Source organism: Pristiophorus japonicus, unplaced genomic scaffold, assembly GCF_044704955.1.
Source record: "Pristiophorus japonicus isolate sPriJap1 unplaced genomic scaffold, sPriJap1.hap1 HAP1_SCAFFOLD_464, whole genome shotgun sequence".
NCBI lineage: Eukaryota > Metazoa > Chordata > Chondrichthyes > Pristiophoridae > Pristiophorus > Pristiophorus japonicus.
Window position 1 is genome coordinate 153586 of NW_027254368.1, and position 20092 is coordinate 173677.

At 48.0% G+C, this 20092-nt stretch overlaps 1 protein-coding gene across 12 annotated transcripts in view; it reads right to left on the bottom strand.

Annotated features, from left to right (window-relative positions):
• Positions 1–20092, bottom strand: part of LOC139252394 (zinc finger protein 239-like) — a 281958-nt gene that overhangs the window by 71838 nt on the left and 190028 nt on the right. The window contains exons 3-4 of one of the 12 annotated variants that reach the window (XR_011591457.1): positions 4725–4747; positions 762–1081 (exon numbers count right to left, since the gene is read on the bottom strand). The exons of the other annotated variants lie outside the window; for them this stretch is intronic. The gene's annotated coding sequence lies outside the window, so the exon portion shown is untranslated. Of the gene's footprint in view, positions 1–761; positions 1082–4724; positions 4748–20092 lie in introns of those variants that run through there. 12 annotated transcript variants of the gene reach the window in all.

Below are 20092 nucleotides of genomic sequence, written 5' to 3' on the forward strand. Positions count from 1 at the left end.
CCTGAAAGGCCTGGCTATAATTTTTAGACGATGCCCCTAGTCCTAGACAACCCACGCAGCGGAAAGGCTTACTCTCGGTTCTTAATATCTTGAAAACTTCGATTAAATCACGTCTTAAACTTCTAAATTCCAGGGATGGGTAAGGTGCAAATTTAAAATAAAAACGTTGAGTACATGACTCTGGGATGTCGTTAAGCCCCCAATTCGCTTTTAAAAAATCAATGTTGCTTCTGTTGTGTAGTTTAATTAACAGGCTTGCCAGAAGAGGTGTTGCACTAATTCATCTCAAACACCGCCATGTAGTGTCACCTTCTGCCTGTGGAGCAACATTACAGGCAGCAAGATCACCGGATTCTTGTGTTACACAGCTCATTCCACCCAGTAACTCCCCGTCTACAATTCACCATCGATTTGTTTCATCTCACTTTCCCGCCCCCCCCCCGCCACCCCCCTCCGCGCACGCGCTTTCTCTCCCTCGCTCCCTCGCTCCCCAGCTCCCTCCCCGCACCACCTGTGACTGGGACCAACGGCCAGCAGGTGGCAGGTTGAAATTTTGGGATGGGCCTGTTGGTGACCTTCAACCCCACAGATTGTCAGTGGTGCGGAGTTTTTCCCGCCATCATTCAGCCCCGGGGAGAAGTAGGGAAAGGTTCTCTCAGTGAAAGTGTGGAGATGGGACATGATGGGACAAGTTGTCTGCATTGTAAAATGACACCTGTCCGCCCTCATAGTCCAGGTACACCCTGATCATCAGGGGCTTCACACTCTGGGTGAGGTGGGTTAGTGAGGGGGAGGTGCCGGCAAAATCGCCTTTTCCGGGATCCAGCCCCACGATCCAGTATCCGGTCTCTGTGCTCGGGGTGAATAGCCCTTTTCTCCCGGCAGACTCTCGGACCACTCCCAGACCCCACCTTGTTCCACACCTCCACCTCTGATCCCAGGACACAGCCCCAGGGATCAAACCTCTCCAGGGTGTCAGGGAGCGGCTGCTGTTTGTCTCCATGTCTCACACGGGTCCGGTCCTCAGACAGGATGAGCCGGGGATTCGCTGTGTTCGGATCCAGAGTCATCGAGGCTGGAGCTTGGGGAAAGTTAAAATACAACAGTCAGTGATTCAGTGTCTTGCTGTGATTTATTCAAACACTTTCCTGTTTAAAGTGCCCACTCGGGCTCTGGGTTGTGATCATAGAATCAGCTCCTGCTCTCGGGTTTACGTCCTGGGGGGCGATTTACGTCGATTTCGGGCCCGAATCAGCGCCCGGAGATAAAGACCCGAAAACCACTGGAGAGAGCGGGATAGAAATTAGGTGCAGGAGTAGGCCATTCGGCCCTTCGAGCCTGCACCACCATTCAATAAGATCATGGCTGATTATTCACCTCCGTACCCTTTCCTGCTTTCTCTCCATACCCCTTGATCCCTTTAGCCGTGAGGGCCATATCTAACTCCCTCTTGAATATATCCAATGAACTGGCATCAACAACTCTCTGCGGTAGAGAATTCCACAGGTTAACAACTCTCTGAGTGAAGACGTATCTCCTCATTTCAGTCCTAAATGGCTTACCCCTTATCCTTAGACTGTGTCCCCTGGTTTTGGACTTCCCCAGCATCGGGAACATTCTTCCTGCATCTAACCTGTCCAGTCCTATCAGAATGTTATATATTTCTATGAGATCCCCTCTCATCCTTCTAAACTCCAGTGAATACAGGCCCAATTGATCCAGTCTCTCCTCATATGTCAATCCAGCCATCCCTGGAATCAATTTGGATCAATCGCTGCACTCCCTCAATAGCAAGAACATCCTTCCTCAGCTTAGGAGACAAAAACTGAACACAATATTCCAGATGAGGCCTCACTAAGGCCCTGTACAACTGCAGTAAGATCTCCCTGCTCCTATACTCAAATCCACTAGCTATGAAGGCCAACATACCATTTGCCTTCTTCACCACCTGCTGTACCTGTATACCAACTTTCAATGACTGATGTACCATGACATCCAGGTCTCGTTGCAACTCCCCTTTTCCTAATCTGTCGCCATTAAGAAGATAATCTGCCTTCGCGTGGGGGGAGGCGGAGAGAGAGCGGGGAAGGGAGGGGAAAGAGAGCGGGTGGTTGGGGGGGCGGGGAGGGAGAGCGCGGGTGGAGGAAAAGTGGGGGACAGAGAGCGGGGAGGAGGGGGAGAGAGAGCAGGAGGGAGAGAAAGTGGGGAGGGTGGAGAGAGAGAAGAGGTGGAGAGAGAGAAGAGGGGGAGAAAGAGCAGGTGGGAGAGGGAGGGGAGAGCGGGGGAGAGGGGGAGGGGAGGGGAGAGGGGGGGAGGGGAGGGGAGGGGAGGGGAGAGGGGGGGAGGGGAGGGGAGAGGGGGGGAGAGGGAGGGAGGGGGGCGAGAGAGCAGGGGAGGGGAGAGAGGGGGGGGGCAGCTGTTTCCAAAGGCCACAAGGAAAGTAGTGTTGTGAATAAAATATTTCACAGGTAAGACAGCGTCCAGTATAAGGAATGCGATGGAAATAAACACACTGTAATTACATCTGAAGGAGAAACTTACATTTCCAATGTTCCTGACAAATATCTCAAACCACTTCTCACAATGTATTACTTCCCATGCCCTTTGCATAAAGTAGTTGGGAGTGATTTACGTTTCATTATTGTCCGGATTTACACCGTAAACAGAGCAGTAACGAGACAAAGGTGGTTCCCACTAAGGGCCGCCGGGAAATTATGCCACAGCCGCGAAATAGGAATCCAGCATTCCCGCACTAAACATGGGGGAAGCCGCATTAGTTTATGCAAACCGGATCCCAGAATGTACATGGGACCCCCGTGCAATCTTGGTCTTCCATTGGTCGGTGCGTGAGCTGTGCAAGTCCCGCCCAGTGGAACAATCTGTAGAATGGCCCTTAAAAGGACTGCTGGAAGCCTCCAGAGGGAATGATGCAATGAATTAGTTCCGTCCGGTGTCCTGGACAATATTTATCCATCAACCAACATCATGAAAACTGGTTATCTGGTCATTATCACTTTGCTGCTTGTGGGAGCTTGCTGTGCACAAATTAGTTGTGGTGTTCCTTAAATTACAACAGTGACTACACTTTAAAAACTCTTCATTTTCTGTAAAGAGCTTCGGGACGTCCCGAGGTCGTGAAAGGTCGGATATAAAAACAGGTTCTTTCTATTTATTCTCTGTGTAACAGTTTCTCTGTGGCCGGGAGGTGCAGGAATTGTCCTGCCCGCTGCTGGCTGCTCCTCCACTTTGCCCCTCTGCTCCACAACCCCCACCCCACCATCCTATCTCCTTCCCCCTCTCCCACCATCCTATCTCCTTCCCCCTCTCCCACCATCCTATCTCCTTCCCCCTCTCCCACCATCCTATCTCCTTCCCCCTCTCCCACCATCCTATCTCCTTCCCCCTCTCCCACCATCCTATCTCCTTCCCCCTCTCCCACCATCCTATCTCCTTCCCCCTCTCCCACCATCCTATCTCCTTCCCCCTCTCCCACCATCCTATCTCCTTCCCCCCCCCCCCCCCACCATCCTATTTCCTTCCCCCCCCCCACCATCCTATCTCCTTCCCCCTCCCTCCGCTATATTTTCCCGCCATTCTCTGAGTTCGAGACTATCGCTACTTTGTTGTCGACTCTGACTGTGTTAAACCTCTGGATGTTTATCTTCTCTCTGTGGCTAAGGATCTTGAATACTTCAGTAAGATCATCCCAAGCCCTCCCTTATCCAATGCAAAGACTCCTGACTTCCAGACTAGACACGGACATCAGCGATCTTTTAATCCAGGGTCTGGAAGTCGGTTTAGGCCTAACTCATCTGGATTGAGAAATGCGAGAGAACAGGTCGGCAAGTATAAGAGCTGGAGCGGTGGGCCTGGGACATTGTGGCCTCCAGCCTGCGAGAGAACAGCTCCGCAGGTCAGCAAGTATAAGAGCTGGACCACTCCAACCTCCAGTGCGAGCTGCTCCAAGTATGCAATGATTTTGAGATGGGCGACTGGGTGACGTCATCAAAATCCTGGTTGCCATTTTGGCACGTGGGCAGGAACATTGGCAGGACCCAGGTACAGAGGAGTGGGAAGGTGGGGACGGATGAGTAGTGAGAGTTTGTGGCGAGATGCGGTGAACGTTTATGGCGGAGGAGCGGCGAGAGATCATGGCGGAGGTGCGACAGATGAGGGTACGGGGCCCAGAAGAGCCGAGGGCCCAGTAGTAGCACAGGTCAGCCCACACTGCGATATGTGCGCGCACTAGGTCCGTGCAGCAGAGCAGGTCTCCAGTCCTGGTTAATCCTTGCCTCTGGATAAAGGCCTGGCTCTGTCAAGCCCGTGTGGTGGCTGATGTGCAACGGTCACCACACGTTTAAAAAAAAAATCCAAGCCCAGGTATCTTCCACCCACTCAATTGGAGTTCAGGACTGGAACATCGGGTCCTTTATCGAAACACCTGTGAACTCGTGGAAGCAAGTCATCCTCGTTCAAGGGACCACCTATGATATAAAGCAGGAAAAGAAATATAGGAGATTTACTGGGGTTAATGTCGTCTATCATGTCTCTCCACATTGTGTATTGTAAAGTGCCATTGAACTTTCTGATAGGTAGGGTGTCTTCTGCTACTGACAGCTTGAGATAGTCCTCACTAATCCTGTAAATATTACACAGTTGATGTTATAAATTGACCATAAACACTTTTACCAAACTGCAGAGTTTCAGTAAAGAACATGTCCTACCTCCTCTTCCGACAAGCTTCCTCCTGAAATAAATAAAACACAAACAGTGAGGAGGTTAGTAAAAGACTTCAGGAGGCCATCGACAGGCTGGTGAAATGAGCAGATACAGGGCGGATAAAATTGTAAACAGAGACGTGTGAAGTGATGCATTTTGGAAGAAAGAATGAGCAGAGGCAATATAAACTAAATGGTCCAATTTTAAATGGGGTGCAGGAACAGAGACCTGGGGGTCACATACACAAATCTTGAAGGAGCGTGGGGATTGGTTTTAACAGTGAATCTCAGAAATGTACAGTAAGGCAGGAGGCCATTCAGCCCATCGTGTCCGTGCCGGCCGACAAAGCGCTATCCAGCCTAATCCCACGCTCCAGCTCTTGGTACATATGTTTAAAGGCTACGCCACTTCAAATACATATTCAAGTATTTTTAAATGTGATGAGAGTTTCTGCCTCTACCACCGTTTCAGGCAGTGAGTTCCAGATCCCCACCACCCTCTGGGTGAAGCATTTCCCACTCAAATCCTCTCTAAACCTGCAAGGAATTGAGTTAAATCGACGCCCCCTGATTGTTGACCCCTCTAAGGGAAATAGGCCCTTCCTATCCACTCTATCTAGACCCCTCATAATTCGATACACCTCAATATGGTCTCCCCTCAGTCTCCTCTGTTCCAAAGTAAACAACCCCCAGCCTATCGAATCTTTTGTCATAGCTAAAATTCTCCAGTCCAGGCAACATCCTCGTAAATGTCCTCTGCACCCTCTCTAGTGCAGTCACATCTTTCCTGTAATGTACACAGTACTCCAGCTGTGGCATAACTCGTGCTTTATGCAGTTCAAGCGTAATCTCCCTGCTCTTGCATTCAATGCCTCAGTGAATGAAGGCAAGTATTCCATATGCCTTCTTAACAACCTTATCTACCTGTCCTGCTATCTTTGGGGATCTGTGGACATGCATTCCAAGGTCCCTCTGTTGGCTCAGAGACATGGACCATGTACAGTCGACACCTCAAGTCGCTGGAGAAATACCACCAACGATGCCTCCGCAAGATCCTACAAATTCCCTGGTAGGACAGGCACACTGACATCAGTATCCTCGTCCAGGCCAACATCCCTAGCATTGAAGCACTGACCACACTTGATCAGCTCCGCTAAGCAGGCCACATTGTCCGCATGCCAGACACGAGACTCTGAAAGCAAGCGCTCTACTTGGAACTCCTTCATGGCAAATGAGCCAAAGGTGGATAGAGGAAATGCTACAAGGACACCCTCAAAGCCTCCCTGATAAAGTGCAACATCCCCACTGACACTTGGGAGTCCCTGGCCAAAGACCGCCCTAAGTGGAGGAAATGCATCTGGGAGAGCGCGGAGTGCCTTGAGTCTCATTGCCGATTGCATGCAGAAGACAAGCGCAGGCAGCGGAAAGAACATGCAGCAAATCTGTCGCACCCTCCCTTACCCTTAACGACTGTGACAGGGACTGTGGTTCTCGTATTGGACTATTCAGCCACCTAAGGACTCATTCTAAGAGTGGAAGCAAGTCTTCCTCGATTCCGAGGGACTGCCAATGTTGATGATGTTCCACAATGACTTGTGATGATCAGGAATGCATGAATGACAGCGTGGAGCAAGCAGATTCCATAGTAATTTTAAAAAGGGAATTGGAAATACACTTGAAAAGGAAATAAATTCAAGGCTGTGGGGAAAGAGGAGTGGGACTAATTGGAAAGCTCTTTCAAAGAGCCGCACAGACACAATGGGCCATTTGTGTTGTGGGATTCTATAATTGTAAGTAGTTGAACATTCCGATTCATGTGTCAGATACTGGAACTATACATCAGTGCCACTCACACACACAGTGACTGTCACACCCACCGTACCAGACACACCCACACACTCACAACATGGAACTGTAACTGGATTGCAATGTGAGTTCCGGCAGATATTAAACAATGGGGCAGCACACAAATAATTATAAGCAAAGTACTACGATCACTCTGCGCTCGGACTCGGTGCCGGGGGTGCTTGGACTCTGCGCTCGGTCTCTGCGCTCGGTGCCGGGGGTTGCCCGGACTCTGCGTTCGATGCCGGGGGTTGCCCGGACTCTGCGTTCGATGCCGGGGGTTGCCCGGACTCTGCGTTCGATGCCGGGGGTTGCTCGGACTCTGCGTTCGATGCCGGGGGTTGCTCGGACTCTGCGTTCGATGCCGGGGGTGATGCCGGGGGTTGCTCGGACTCTGCGTTCGATGCCGGGGGTTGCTCGGACTCTGCGCTCGGACTCGGTGCCGGGGAGCTCTCGGACTCTGCGCTCGGTGCCGGAGGGCGCCCGGACTCTGCGCTCGGTGCCGGGGGTTGCCCGGACTCTGCGCTCGGTGCCGGGGGTTGCCCGGACTCTGTGCTCGGTGCCGGGGGTTGCCCGGACTCTGCGCTCGGTGCCGGGGGACGCTCGGTGCCGGGGGACGCTCGGACTCTGCGCTCGGTGCCGGGGGTTGCCCGGACTCTGCGTTCGGTGCCGGGGGTTGCCCGGACTCTGCGCTCGGTGCCGGGGGTCGCTCGGACTCTGCGGTTTGTATTTTATTTATTTCCCCGCCCGCGCTTCACTCCGTTATTTATTTTTTAAAACCCTCATAAAACTCACTTTCCGCCGGTGATCCGGGCTCTCGGGTGGTGTTTGTGCCGAGCATGCGCGGTACGGGCCGGGCGCTTGTGTGTGTGGCGTTGTCGGGGGTGCAGGGGGCGCTTGCGCGGTGTCAGCCACAACTCAGCGCGGGGGCCGGAGCGCTTTCTGTAGCGCGGGGGTTTGTGGGTAGCCTAGCCACCATTACTGATCGTCATTTCAACCAACCTGTGCGGCAGCTGGGCATGAAAATCAGCTTCACTACCCCAGTGCTGGGAAAGAGCGACAAGAGACAACATTTTTAAAGTTTCTGCTGATGGGTTGTTTGGCTATTTGCAAACCCCCCCCCCCCCGAAAAAAAATTAATCTTTTTTTAAATAAAAATAGAGCAACTTTTGAGAAAGCAACATGATATTGGGTGGGAGGATAGAAACAGTCAAGAAAGCCCTCTGGTTTCTTGAGCATCTCTTTGTCCCAACACACTATTCACCAGCTGAGAGGATATAGATATGATTCAGTTGGTGGGTCCCACAGGCTAGCTTTCGTTCAAATATTGGAATATGTGTTGGTCTTTTTCTCTTTCCTCCCCTCCCGTGTGTGTGCGAGCCAGCCGTGGCTCAGTGGGTAGCACTCTCACACCTGAGTCAGAAGGTTGTGGGTTGAAGTCACACTCCAGAGACTTGAACACAAAATCTAGGCTGACTCTCTAGTGCAGTGCTGAGGGAGTGCTGCTCTGTCGGAGGTGCCGTCTTTTGGATGAGATGTTAAACCAAGGTCCTTTCTGCTCTCTCAGGTGGACGTAAAAAATTTCATGACACAATTTTGAAGATGAGCAGGGGAGTTATCCCTGGTTCCCTGGCCAATATTCATCGCTCAATCAACATCATTAAAACAGATTATCTAGTCATTCTTATATTGTAGATATTGGCTGCTGCATTTCCCACTTTATATCAGTGACTGCACTTGAAAATTGGGTGCAAGCACTTTGGAACGTCCAGTGATCATGAAAGCCGCTATATAAATGCAAGTCTGTCTGTCTCAATCGATGTTTAAAGAGGCCATTAATGGCCCTTTAGAATCATAGAATCGTTACAGCACAGAAGAAGGTCATTCAGCCCGCCGAGCCTGTGCCGACTCTCAGCTCAGCCCACTCCCCTGCCCTTTCCCTGTAGCCCATATCTTTCCCACTATTTGCTGGTCTATAGAATACGCCTAGTAGTATAATGGATGAGGTAGAAAGAATGAGGAGAGGACATATAAACTAAATGGTGCAATCCTGAAAGGGGTGCACGAAGAGAGAGACCTGGGAGTAAATGTGCCTAAATTGTTGATGGTGGCAAGGCAGTTTGAGAAAGCAATTAAAAAGGCTTACAAGATCCTGAACATGAGTGTGGAAATTATGATGAACCTGTATAAAACACTGGTTCGGCCCCCAACTGGAGTTTTGTGTCCAATTCTGGGCACCGCACTTTAGGAAGGCTGTGAAGGCCTTAGACAAGGTGCAGAAAAGATTTATGAGATGATTCCAGGAATGAGGGCCTTCAGTTACATGGATAGACTGGAGAAGCTGGGATTGTTCTCATTGAAGCTGAGACGATGGAGAGGAGATTTGATCGAGGTTTTCAAAATCATGAGGGGTCTGGACATGTAGCTAGAGGGAAACTGTTCCCATTGGCAGAAGGGTCGAGAACCAGAAGACATATAGAGTAAGGTGATTAACAAAAGAACCAAAGGTGACCTAAGAAAAAACTTTTTTTATGCAGCGAGTGGTTCAGATCGGGAATGCAGAGCCTGAAAGGGTGGTGGAGGCAGACTCAATCTTATCTTTCAAAAGGGAGTTGGATAAATATCTGATGGAAAATAATTTACAGGCGGGGAAGAGGGACTAATTGAGAGTCGGCATAGGCTCGACGGGCCGAATGGCCTTCTTTGTGCTGTAACCATTCTATGGTTCTAATTTGTTGTTTCTCTGCTAGTCACTGGGACCCTGAAGCCCAAGAGATGTCAGGGCACATGAGATTGGGCGAGGAGAACATAAGAAATTGGAGCAGGAGAGGCCATTTGGCCCCTCGAGCCTGCTCTGCCTTTCAGTAAGATCATGGCTGGTCTTCTACCTCAACTCCACTTTCCTCCACTATCCCCATATCCATTGATTCACTTAATATCCAAAAATCTATTGATCTCTGTCTTCAATATACTCAACAACTGAGGTTCCAAAGCTCTCTGGGGTAGAGAATTCCAAAGATTCAACACCCTCTGAGTGAAGAAATTTCTCCTCATCTCAGTCCTAAATGGCTGACCCTTTATTCTGAGACTGTGACCCCTGGTTCTAGACTCCCCAGCCAGGGGAAACATCCTCCCTGCATCTACCCTATCAAGCCCTGTAAGAATATAGGCCGAGTCTACTCAATCTCTCCTCATAGGTAAATCCCCCTACCCAGGAATCAGTCTGGCGAGCCTTCAGGTAAATTTATAATGGGGAACAAGGAAATGGCAGACCAATTGAACAAATATTTTGGTTCTGTTTCATGAAAGAAGACACATATGAGCACATAACCTTCCGGAAACACGAGGGAACCGAGGGTCTAGTGAGAAGGAAGAACTGAAGGAAATCCTTATTAGTCAGGAAATTGTGTTAGGAAAATTGATGGGATTGAAGGCTGATAAATCCCCAGAGCCTGATAGTCTGCATCCCAGAGTACTTAAGGAAGAGGCCCTAGAAATAGCGGATGCATTGGTGATCATTTTCCAACAGTCTATCGACTCTGGATCAGTTCCTATGGACTGGAGGGTAGCTAATGTAAGACTACTTTTTTAAAAAGGACGGAGAGAGAAAACGGGGAATTATACAGCGGTTAGCCTGACATCAGTAGTGGGGAAAATGTTGGAATCAATTATCAAAGATGAAATAGCAGCGCATTTGGAAAGCATTGACAGGATTGGTTCAAGTCAGCATGGATTTATGAAAGGGAAATCATGCTTGAAAAATCTTCTAGAATTTTTTGAGGATGTAACTACTAGAGTGGACAAGGGAGAACCAGTGGATGTGGTATATTTGGACTTTCAAAAGGCTTTTGACAAGGTCCCACACAAGAGATTAGTGTGCAAAATTAAAGCACATGGTATTGGGGGTAATGTATTGACGTGGATAGAGAACTGGTTGGCAGACAGGAAGCAGAGAGTAGGGATAAACGGGTCCTTCTCAGAATGGCAGGCAGTGACTAGTGGGGTGCCACAGGGCTCAGTGCTGGGACCCCAGCTATTTACAATATACATGAATGATTTAGATGAAGGAATTGAGTGTAATATCTCCAAGTTTGCAGACGACACTAAGCTGGGTGGCGATGTGAGCTGTGAGGAGGATGCTACGAGGCTGCAGGGTAACTTGGACAGGTTAGGTGAGTGGCCAAATGCATGGCAGATGCAGTATAATGTGAATAAATGTGAGGTTATCCACTTTGGTGACAAAAACATGAAGGCAGAATATTATCTGAATGGCGGCAGATTAGGAAAAGGGGAGGTACAACGAGACCTGGGTGTCATGGTACATTAGTCATTGAAAGTTGGCATGCAGGTACAGCAGGTGGAGACGAAGGCAAATGACATATTGGCCTTCATAGCTAGGGTATTTGAGTATAGGAGCAGGGAGGTATTAATGCAGTTGTACAGGGCCTTGGTGATGCCTCACCTGGAATATTGTGTTCAGTTTTTTGTCCTCCTAATCTGAGCAAGGACGTTCTTGCTATTGAGGGAGTGCAGCAAAGGTTCACCAGATTGATTCCTGGGATGGCGGGACTGACATATGAGGAGAGACTGGATCGACTGGGCCTGCATTCACTGGAGTTTAGAAGAATGAGAGGGGATCGCACAGAAACATATAAAATTCTGACGGGACTGGACAGGTTAGATGCAGGAAGAATGTTTCCGATGTTGGGAAGTCCAGAACCAGGGGTCACAGTCTAAGGATAAGGGGAAAGCCAATTAGGAACGAGATGAGGAGAAACTTCTTCACTCAGAGAGTGTTAACCTCTGGAATTCTGTACTGCAGAGAGATGTTGATGCCAGTTCGTTAGATATATTCAAGAGGAAGTTAGATATGGCCCTGATGGCTAAAGGGATCAAGGGATATGGAGAGAAAGCAGGAAAGAGGTACTGAGGTGAATGATCAGCCATGATCTTATTGAATGGTGGTGCATTCCTAGTTTCTATGTTTCTATGCTTCATTATATTCCCTCTATGGCAAGTGTATCCTTCTTTAGGTAAGGAGACCAAAATTGTACACAATACTCCAGGTGCGGTCTTACCCAGGGCCCGATATAATTGCATTCGGATGGCTTTACTCTTGTACTCAAATCCTCTTGTATTAAAGGCCAACATATCATTTGCTTTTCTAATTGCTTGCTGTGCCTTCATGTTAGGTAGGTTTTAAAGAACACTTAAAAGGTGTAAAGTGAAGTTATATGGAGAGGTGAAACGATTTAAGTAGGGAATTCCAGAGCTTAGGACTGAGGCAGCTGAAGGCGCGATCGTCAATGGTGGAGCAATTAAAATCGGTGATGGTCAAAAGGCCAGAATAGGTGGAGTATTGAAATCTGGGGGATTATAGGGCAGGAGGAAATTCCAAAGCTTTGGAGGAGCAAGCCCATGGAGGGATTTGAAAACAAGGATGAGAAGTTTGAAATTGATGTGTTGCTTAACTGAGAGCCAATGTAGGTCAGAAAGTACAGGAATGATGGGAGAACGGGACTTGGTGAGAGTTAGGACCACGGGCAACCGAATTTTGAATGGCCTCAACTTTATAGAGGGTAGAACTAGGTAGGCCAGCCAGGAGTGCATCGGAATAGTCAAGTCTAGAGGTGATGGATGAGGCTTTCGGCAGCAGATAAGTTGAGTTAGGGCAGAGACGGGCGATATTATGAAGGGCGGTATTCGTGATAGAACGGATATGAGACGGGAAGCACAATTTGTGATCAAATATCACACCAAGGTTGTGAACAGACTTGGTCAGCCTCAGACAGTTGCCAGCAAGATAGATCGAATCAGTGGAAAGGGACCGGAGGTTGTGGCATGAACCAAAGACAATGGCTTCAGTCTTCCCGATATTTAATTGGAGGAAATTTCTACCCATCCAGTGCTGGATGTTGGTCAAGCAGTCCGATAGTATATATAGTACATATTCACGTAGCAGAATAGATGGAAAGATTGCTACAAAACAGAAATAAGAGTGTAGAAGTTTAAGGACGTTTCTCAGACTGGTGGAAAGTGAGAAGTGGTGTCCCACAGGGATCTGTGCTGCTGGGAGCAGTGCTGTTTATTATGGTTTAGACTCAGAACTTCGAGTATGGTGTCAGAATTTGAAGATGACACCAAATTGGATGGTATTACTAATAGTGTTGGGAATGCACCAAAATACAGGAAGACATAAACAGGCTTGCAAAGTGGGCAGAGGAATGGGGAATGCAATTCAACATTGTGAAATGTGAGCTGGTTCATTTTGGTAGAAGGAATAAGGAGACCACTTATTCCTTAGAAGGGAAGAAATTAAATGAACGAGAGGTATAAAAAGACCTGGGAAAAAAGACACAAAAAATTAGCAACACAATTTGGACAGGCCATAAACAGTGCAAAGAAAATACTGGGCTCATTTCTAGAACAGAATACAAATACAAAAGCAGAGAGGTAACATTTACTCTATATTGAACGTTGGTTAGACACAGTTGAAGCACTGAGAGTAGTTCTGGGCTTCACACTATAAAAGGATATTGATGCACTGGAGAAAATGCTGAAAAGATTTACCAGAATTGAGAGGATGCAACTCGCAGGCAAGATTGAGCGGGCTGGGGCTTGAGCTTTCTCTGGAAAAGGGGAGACTAAGAAAAGACCAGAAAGATATGAAGGAGTTTGATCGGGTTGATGTGGATAAACTGTTTCCACTTATGGCTGAGTCAGAACAAGGAGATAGAAACATAAGATAGTCACTGACAGATCAAATAAAGAATTAGGAGCAATTTATTTACTCAGAGGATGGTGAGAATGTGGAACTTGTTGCCACAAGGAGTGGTTGAAGCAGATAGCATTTAAGGGGAGGCTTGATGTATCCATGAGGGAGAAGGGAATAGAGGGATATGGGGACAGGATAAGATCATTAGAGTGAGAAGAGGTTCGTATGGAGTATAAACACTGGCACAGACCAGTTGGGCTGAATGACCTGTTTCTATGCTGTAAATTCTATATCTGTATGGCAGGGGTGGTTTAATATTCGGGTCGACGGGACCCTGCGGTGGATGAATGCTCAGAACTATGTGGCCCTTGCCCATGAGGTGGTTTAATGCTTGGGCTGATTGGCCCTCCCCAGACTGGCTCAGCAATTAGGGTTTTCAATGACGGAATCGTTACCTAGAGTCCCCCGCACGGCAGAAAGTGCCCTATCAATGACAACGGGAGCCCAGTGCGCAGGCGCAGGACTGGGCTGTACTCTGAGCATGTGCAGTGCCAGTGGTGGAGATGGTCTCAGGCGGAAGAGACGGTTCCCCGAGGTGGTAGGAGCTTGTGGGTGCAGGGGAGTAATTGGACCCCTGGGTGGGCTGAGCAGCTTCATAAACTCTCGGTAAAGGCCTCAGGTCCTGAATAAAAGCTCACAGGCCCCGAATAAGAGCCCACTGGTCCCGAGTTTGCAACGGAGTGATAGGCCCCGTCGCTCCAGGTAACTGGCCGCCATGTTGGACAGGGAGGGATCAAGGCTCCTGCGTGGCCACCTTGCTAGTGACTTTCTCCCCGGAGACAGGCTGTAGTGCATGTGCGGCCATCTTGGTACAGGAGCGGAGGGTGGGCGAGACTTCAGGGTCCTAGTGACCAGGAGAGAACATCATTGCCTCATTGATTTTATTCTCACTCTGCACGCAGCGGGTGTAGAACTGAACCCAACCTGAGCAAAGGGAGGGAGGAATGAAATGATGGAGATGTTACGATTGGGTTTGGATTTCAGCACGAGCAGGGAGGGAGAGTGAGTGGGACAGGGATTTACAGCTTTGGGGGAACAAGAGAGGAAAGAATATGCCATAGAAACTAGCATTGCCTGTCAATTTCTATCCTGTGCTGACCTTTGTAAACTCCTTTTACAGGATATTAGAAGGACAGGATTTACAGATGGGAAACGTGAACCAAACATCACATCAAGATCTGACAGAGTCACGCAATTCATCAGGACCTGACTATCTGCGGCCTTTCAAAATAGGAGAAATGTTTATCTGTTCTGCCTGTGGGAATAGATTTCCAACATCAGTGTGACTGGAAAAGCACCGAGACACACACACACCCGAGTGACAGTGTTCCAGTGCAATGACTGTGCAAAGAGCTTTAACCAGTTACACAGCCTGAAAAACATCGCACCATTCACAGTGGGGAGAAAATGCACACGTGCTCTGTGTGTGGTCGAGACTTCAACTGATCGTCCAACCTCCATAGACACAAGGACACCCGCACCATGGAGAAACCGTGGGAATGTGGAGACTGTGGGAAGGGATTCAATTACCCATCTGAGCTGGAAACTCATCAACGCAGTCACACCGGGGAGAGGCCATTCACCTGACCCGTGTGTGGGAATGGATTAACTCGGTCATCCACCCTGCTGACACACCAGCGAGTTCACACTGGGGAGAGGCCATTCACCTGCTCCATGTGTGGGAAGGGATTCAATCGGTCATCCACTCTGCTGACACACCAGCGAGTTCATACTGGGGAGAGGCCGTTCACCTGCTCTGAGTGTGGAGAGTGATTCACTCGGTCACCCAACCTGCTGGTACACCAGCGAGTTCACACTGGGGAGAGACCATTCACCTGCTCAGTGTGTGGGAAGGGATTCACTCAATCACCCACCCTGCTGAGACACCAGCAAGTTCACACTGGGGAGAGGCCATTCACCTGCTCAGTTTGTGGGAAGGGATTCACTCAGTCATCCAACCTGCTGATACACCAGCGAGTTCACACTGGGGAGAGGTTGTTCATCTGCTCAGTGTGTGGGAAGGGATTCACTCGGTCATCCAACCTGCTGAGACACCAGCGAGTTCACAAATGATTGCAGGGTTTGGATTCCGCTGTTGTTGCTGCTGTTGTTCACATCCTAATGAACTGTGTTCATTCTGTTAGCTGGCATTTGTTTCTGCTGATGTTAATAACCCTTCAACTAGGCTGCAGTTTAGTATTTTGATACTTCAATTAACAGTGTTGATATTTGATGTCTCCAAGATAAGAGGAGACTAATTGATGTCCTGTATCTGATCGGGGCGCAGGAGCAGTGAGAGATCGGGGCCCAGGAACGAGGTTTTGGGGCCCAGGAGAGGCGAGGGCTTGGGGCAGCATGGGCCAGCCCACACTGCGATCCATGGATAGTAGGAGCATGCATGCGCACTAGGTCTGTGCAGCAGAGCTTGGTCTCCAGTCATCTTGGTTCACCCTTGCCACTGGATCAACACCTAGCTCTGTCAAGCCCGTGTGGTGGCTGGTGTGCAGCGGCCACCCCACGTTAAAAGAATCCATGCACAGGCATCTTCCACCCTTCAGTGTGTAGTTCGGGACCTCGAATGTCAGGTCCCTCATTGAAACACCTGGGAACTCATCCGTTTTTGGTGTGGAAGCAGGACATCCTCGATACGAGGGACGGCCTAATACTATACCACCATTTTTGAGCCTTTTCTCCTTTCTGACTCTAGATTAGTTCAGTTCTCAGACCTTCGGTTACTCAGGGACAAATCCCAGCTCCCCATACCTTCCAGAGTGCCTCTCCTAGCCTTGGTATCCAGGGAAGGTATCGGTAACATGCCCGGGATCACTAAACACAAAACCCAGTCTGTTAATCACTTTCAGCTAGTGGACTTAGTGTGTGCCCCACAGCATCTCTCTCACCTTCGATGTGTGATTGGAGCATCACGCCTGCAAACCTGGGTTCAATTTAAATTTAAATCCACTCTGTGTATTTAAAAAAAATACATACAAGTATACAGATCACATCAAATAATTGGCAACGGTTTAGAGTCAACAAGATGAAGATGTAGCCACACCAAGGCCCAATAAATCAGCTCTGTATTCACAGGATAAAGTCTGTTATCTAACTCCTCGAGTGATAGAGAAAGATCGGGACTCTAAGAATATCTAGAATCTGTTTCAAATCCTCACTGATACAACCTGTCTATTTCTTTTCAATTGAAGTGAATGGAAGATGAGGAGGGGTTGGAGAATAGGGATAAAAGAGGAGTTAGGGTGTGGGGGGGGGGGGATGTTGGAGAGTTGGGGTGAGGGGTGAAGGAGGATGGAGAGGAGTTGTAATGGAGGAAATGCAGCAGCCAAGTTGTGCACAGCCAGATCCCACAAACAGCAATGTAATGATGAGAAGATTATCCATTCTCAGAAATGTTAGTTGGGGGATACACATTGTGCAGGACACCGTGGAGAACTCCACCTGTTCTTCCTCAGAATCGTGGCCATGGGATCTTTTATGTCCAACTTATGGACTCGGGTGACATCGGTTTGATGTCTCATCTGAAAGACAGTATCTCTGATGTGCAGCACTCCCTCTGTACTGGCACCTGGAGTCTCGGCCTAGATTATGAGCTCAGGTCTCTGGATTGGGAATTGAACCCCGACCCCCTGACTCAGGGCCGAGAGTGCTACCACTGAGCCAAGGCTGACATGGTCTGTTCCCTGTTCCCATTACACTAGACCGTGCCTGTGTTATTACACTAACCCCACCCATTCATACTGCAGTGGGCCTTGACTCTGTTATTAGACATTCGGCAAAGCATTTGCTACAACAATAAAACAACCAGAACTTACATTAATATAGCGCCTTTAACTCAGTGAAACTTCTCACGGTGCTTAACAAGATCGATATCAATAAAAGAAACATTTTTGACACAGAGCCACAGTGAACGATATCAGGACAGATTCGCAAAAGGTTGATCGAAGAGGTATATTTTAAAAAGAACCTTGAAAGAGGAGGTGGAGGTTTCGGGTAATTCCAAAACTTGGAGCCTCGGCAGCTGAAGGCACAGCCACCAATGGTGGAGCGATTAAAATCGGGGATGCTCAAGAGGACAGATTTGGAGGAGCGCAAGGAACTCGGAGGGTTGTGGGACTGGAGGAGATTACAGAGATAGGGAGGGGCGAGGCCATGGAGAGTTTTGAAACCAAGGATGAGCATTTTTAAATTGAGGCGTTGCTTAACTGAGAGCCAATGTAAGTCAGTGAGCACAGGGGTGATGGGGTGAATAAGATTATAGCAATAGGCCTTGACTTGCACACACTATTAGATGAGACCCAATCTTTGTTTTGTTGCACTAGATACTGGCTGTGTGACCATCACACTAGATCCAGCATTGTGTTCAGTATAACACTCGAGTCTGCCTCTGTTATTATTGGATCAAACACTGTCTTTGTTACTCTCACAGTGGGCCATGCATTTGCTGTTATTACTCTGGACCCTGTCTCCACTCTTATTGTATGGGCCTCTGTCTCTGGAATTGTTACACTAGACCCGGCCTCTGCTATGATTGGAAAATAACCTGTCCCTGTTATTCCAGTTCTAGTGCACGCCTCTATTATTATAACTATAGATCTTGTCTCTGTTGCATTCAATAGAGTATGTTTCTGATATTGTTAAAGTAGACCCGGCTTCTGTTAGTGTGACATTATCACCTCTTTCAGTTATTATTGCAAAAAAACTTTAGATTCTTAAAGACTTGTTTCTAGTGTAAAACAAGGCCTTGTTTCAGTTATTAATGCACTATACCCTGTCTCTGTTTATATTACACTAGACCCTGTCTCTGTTTATATTACACTAGACCTTGTCTCTGTTTATATTACACTAGCCCCTGTCTCTGTTTATATTACACTAGACCTTGTCTCTGTTTATATTACACTAGACCTTGTCTCTGTTTATATTACACTAGACCCTGTCTCTGTTTATATTACACTAAACCCTGTCTCAGTTTATTGAACCTCGACCATGTCTTAGTTATTGCAGCACTAAACAACATCCACAAATATTGGAAGTGGTTGGGGAGGAAACAGTGAAAGTAACAGTCAGAAAACAGAAGACTGGAGACAGAAACAGAGCAAATTTTGCTGGATAGTTGCAAGTGTATCATTCCTTTCCAAACGAAGGACATAACCAGTGAGAGAATGAGATATTTATTAACCTCACGGCAGGTATAGGTACAGTTTCACTGTTGCCATCACTGGCACCAATTATCACACACGGGGGTAAATCTCAGGAGCTTCTGTGTGATGGTGAGGTGATCACTGGACAATAAAGCTCAGAGACTGGTGGGGAGCTGCTCATTATCCTCAGTGTGATTTAATCCCCTTTCCCACTGAATACTGCAGACAGACATGGTCACCTTGGCAACAGAATGGTCAGTGTGACATCACTTTCTAAACAAGAGCACACAAGACAATGGGTTATCAGTAAATGGTAAAGGTATTAAACACTCTGCAATTACATTGTGAAGAAAATGGAAATAAAATGCTGGAAAATAATTGCTGAAGATGATAATTTATCTGTGGTATTGACTAGCAAACTTGAAGAATGATGTGTTTTGTTTACACACACACACAAACATATATCTACATATATCTACATATACATATATATATATATATATATATATCAAAGGCTCTGTGTGCGCGCTTTTCTGTTTTCTGCTGCACCCGATGGTTAAATTGCTGTGGACTTTTGGACCCTGCGGCAGCCTATCCGGCGGCGCTTGCTGGGTCAGGATAGAAAGAGACTGCGCGCTGTTCCTCCTCCCACTGCCTGGGGGAATGGGGCAGATATTTTAAGGGGCAGCGACTCCCCTTTCTCTGCCTATTTATAGTTAAAGGGACAGTCCAGTTTATCTTGGGGTGTCGGAGGACTTCACTAACAGAGCTCCCATTAACAGTCGCTCCCTTCTGTACTGTGCAGTGATTGTAAAGCTGTCGATTTCAGTGACTTGAGCCTTTCTAAAATGTCTCACTGTTTTTGATGTTCCAGTGACGAAGATTTCGGTTAAAGGTGGAGTAAAATTTGTTTCAAAATATTCTGTTCTTACCCTCCCTCAACCCCCCAAATTTTAGAACACTCTGCAGTACTGACTGGGAAGTTCCCAAGTTCGTTCCTTGATCTGGGCTGTTAGTTGATCTCAGCCAAGGCAGCAGTTCAAGGGTTATAATTGTCCTCAGTACCTCTGGGCTAAATATGAGTAAAAATCAGCCAGTGTCCCTGCTCTTCATACCGATCCAGTGACCTCAACTGGGAAGTGTGTGGATAAGAACATAAGACATAAGAACATAAGAATTAGGAACAGGAGTAAGCCATCTAGCCCCTCGAGCCTCCTCCGCCATTCAATAAGATCATGGCTGATCTGGCCGTGGACTCAGCTCCACTCACCCGCCCGCTCCCCGTAACCCTTAATTCCCTTATTGGTTAAAAATCTATCTATCTGTGACTTGAATACATTCAATGAGCTAGCCTCAACTGCTTCCTTGGGCAGAGAATTCCACAGATTCACAACCCTCTGGGAGAAGAAATTCCTTCTCAACTCGGCTTTAAACTGTCTCCCCCGTATTTTGAGGCTGTGCCCCCGAGTTCTAGTCTCCCCTACCAGTGGAAACAACCTCTCCGCCTCTATCTTGTCTATCCCTTTCATTATTTTAAATGTTTCTATAAGATCACCGCTCATCCTTTTGAACTCCAACGAGTAAAGACCCAGTCTACTCAA